Here is a 3,013-nt window from a genome sequence, read left to right as displayed (position 1 = left end):
CTACTTTTCTTTTTCCTATGTCTTATTAGTTACTGTAACTGTTCTTGGCTTCTGTCAGGCCAAGCTTTCTGGGTGTGACCGTGTTCTTCTAACTGGTTGTACTACCATCCGTTTCCTGTGAGCCAACTCTAGTTTCCAAGTCCAGTAATAAGAAACGTGCCTGGAGAGCGGTTAATAAGAACTTTGTGTTGAAGCCAAACGGACCTGGGTTCAGATTCCGAGTTTTAACTTTTACCTATGTGTAAATGTCAGTCTTTTTACCTTTAAATCGGGGAGAATGATAGTATCCACCTTAGGGCTATTATGAGGAATTTATGAGATTATGCTCATGTGTTTGCTGTAGTTTCTGAAATACAGAGGAGTTTATAAAGTTTGTGGGACAGTGGAAGTAGAACGTAAAAATGTGGGGCTGGCAGGTGGTGTGGTGGTTAAGGTGCTGGATTCCCACATGGCTAACCTGGTGGCTTGCTTTATCACTTTTCCTCTCTCTCTCTCTCTCTCTCTCTCTCTGGTGAGCATACATGCCCTGTGGCAGATTAAAAATAATAATAATTATAAGGGACCAGCAGTTGGCATAATGGCAACATCACTGGACTCCCATGTAGTTGACCGTGGTTCGAGTCCCAGACCCAGTGGCTTAATTAAACTCACACCAGCGGGTGTGCGTGCCCAAGATCCCAAGAGGAGAAGGGATTGCAGTGTGGCCATCCCCCCTAGGGGGTGATTTCTGGCAGGCGCATGCACCCTATAGCAAAAACCTCTCAAAAAAATTAATAGTAATTATAAATAAAATGAAATAGATCATTATAAAAACATAAAAATGTGAACTTTATTTCTTACTATACACCCCTTTAAGTTCAACACACTTTGTGAGCAATTATTCCAGCCATCTAGTCCATCCCTAAAGAACTGAGAGTCATGAGGATTTAAACGTGTTTATGCAGTCTTTTTTACATTGGTAACTTAAGAAAAATCGGTGCCCTTTAAAGATTTTTAGATAAGGGAGCATAAAGAAGTTGGAGGAGTCAGACTGGAGCTGTGGGTGGGTGCCTAATGACTTCTTTCGGAAGCTCTCCCAAGTTGCCCTTGCTGGAGGAGAGGAAGGCAGGTGTGATGGTGGAAAGGTCTCTGGGAAGGCTTTCCCTGTATTTATCTGCTAAATCTTTGGCTAATTTTTCAAAACTCTTGATAAGCAGTTGGTATGGATCTTTGGCCCTCCAGAAAGTCAGCTAGCAAAATGCTGTGAGCACCCAACTAACTGTTCGTGGCCTTTGCGTTTGGTCCACCTTTGCTTTGACTGGGCACACTCACGGGTTGTAGCCATTGCTTTGATTGTGCGTGTCTTCAGGATCATGCTGGCAAAGCCATGTGCCATTCTTGCCACAGGTCTTCCGGAAATGCTTTAGGATCTCGATCCCACTTGTTTACAGTTTGATATGAAAGCTCTGCTCTTGCCTGCAGCTGACCTGGGAGCAGTGGTTCTGGCAGCTTCACTTTTTCAGTCACAGTTGTGTAAGCTGATCCGGTGGAGAGTCCTCTGAATACTGGCTGTGGTTCCTGCTGTCGCTGGTCCTCTTCAGTTAGGACACAAACAAGATGAACTTTTTCTCCACAAGTTGATGTGGATGGTCTGCCACTGCAGGCTTCATCTTCAACGTCGTCTTGTCGCTTGAAGTGAGTCATCTCTCATAAACTGCTGGTCTCCTTGGGCCATTGTTCCCATAAAGTTTTTGGGAAGCATCAGTGATTTCATTATTTTTCTACCCAAACATCACCATAAATTTGATGTTTGCTCTTGCTTCAATTTTAGCAGAATTCATGTTGTCCTGATAGGGAACCTTTTCAGACTATGTCTTGTCATGCCTTGTACTGGACCCTGTTCAGATAATGTTACAGGAGATCAATCTGAGTATATTTTAGTGCAAACCTTTCAAAGTAAATGCAGATGTTTTTCATAGTATAAATTTTCCATGAACTTTATTTTTTCCTTGAGAGGTTTTTGCTATAGGGCATGTGCACTCGCCAGAAAGACAGAGACAGACAGAAAGCGAGAAATCACCTGCCAGGGGGGATGGCCACGCCGCAATCCCTTCTCCTCCATTCTCCTCTCAGGATCTTGGGCACACACGCACACGCGCCCAGCGTGAGTTTAAGCCGCCAGGGCCGGGACTCAAAACACGGTTGACTACATGGGAGTTTAGCCATTATACTACCTGCGGGTCCTTCCACAAACTTTTTGAAGACACCCTCCACATGTGGTTATATGCAATTGCTACCATTATTAACAGCTGTGTAATGTATGCTGTTGTGATGATGGTAAAAAAAAAAAAAGTGTGGGGGGAGAGGACATCCATGGGTGTTGTCAGGTCAGATTTGTTTTTTATGATGTGCTTTGTTGAATGGCCTTCATTCCTTGTTTTAAGGGGCATGTAAGTGAAAGTAGGGGACTGCAGGGATTGTGTTGTCCTGTACTGTCTGTTCTGAAAACTGGCTGTGGGTGCCATCAGAGCAGCCAGAGGTTAGTTGACCTGTAAGTGTTTTGTTTATTTTGTTTAAGAGGTTTTTGCCTTAGGGTGTGTGTGCTTGGGGGGGCGGGTAGAGAGAGGCAGAGACTGTGAGAGGAAAAGTGAGAAATCACCTCCCCAAGGGGGATAGCCACAGTGCAATCCCTTCTTCTCTGTTCTCCTCTCAGGATCTTGGGAACACATGCACACATGCCTGGCATGATTTCAAGACACTGGGTTCAGGACTTGAACCGCAGTGGGAGTCCAGCGATGTAACCACTACGCCATCTGGTATATCCGTTTTTATATTATTATACCATATCTGTGCCTTCTATAGAGGTGCCCTCAGTGGGGTGTTTTTATACCATAATCCTTTGCCTGCCTTTTCTCCATCATGTTAGGGTCTTGGGCACACACACACACACACACACACACACACACACAGTGTGTTTTGTTTTGTCTTTTTTTAGTTTGCTATGTTTAGTTGCTGTGTGCGCTCCCCAGAGAAA

At 44.4% G+C, this 3,013-nt stretch overlaps 1 protein-coding gene across 2 annotated transcripts in view; it reads left to right on the top strand.

Moving 5' to 3' along the window:
• The first annotated feature begins 1,462 nt into the window (after positions 1-1,462).
• CUL2 (cullin 2) overlaps positions 1,463-3,013 on the top strand; it is a 124,465-nt gene continuing 122,914 nt past the window's right edge. For both annotated transcript variants that reach the window (XM_006158316.3, XM_006158315.3), the window contains exon 1: positions 1,463-1,674. The gene's annotated coding sequence lies outside the window, so the exon portion shown is untranslated. The remainder of the gene's footprint in view (positions 1,675-3,013) is intronic.

This window comes from Tupaia chinensis, unplaced genomic scaffold (assembly GCF_000334495.1).
Source record: "Tupaia chinensis unplaced genomic scaffold, TupChi_1.0 Scaffold000578_2, whole genome shotgun sequence".
Lineage (NCBI taxonomy): Eukaryota > Metazoa > Chordata > Mammalia > Scandentia > Tupaiidae > Tupaia > Tupaia belangeri.
The sequence above is the reverse complement of the archived record's forward strand: the minus strand, read 5'-3'. Positions and strand labels throughout refer to the sequence as shown.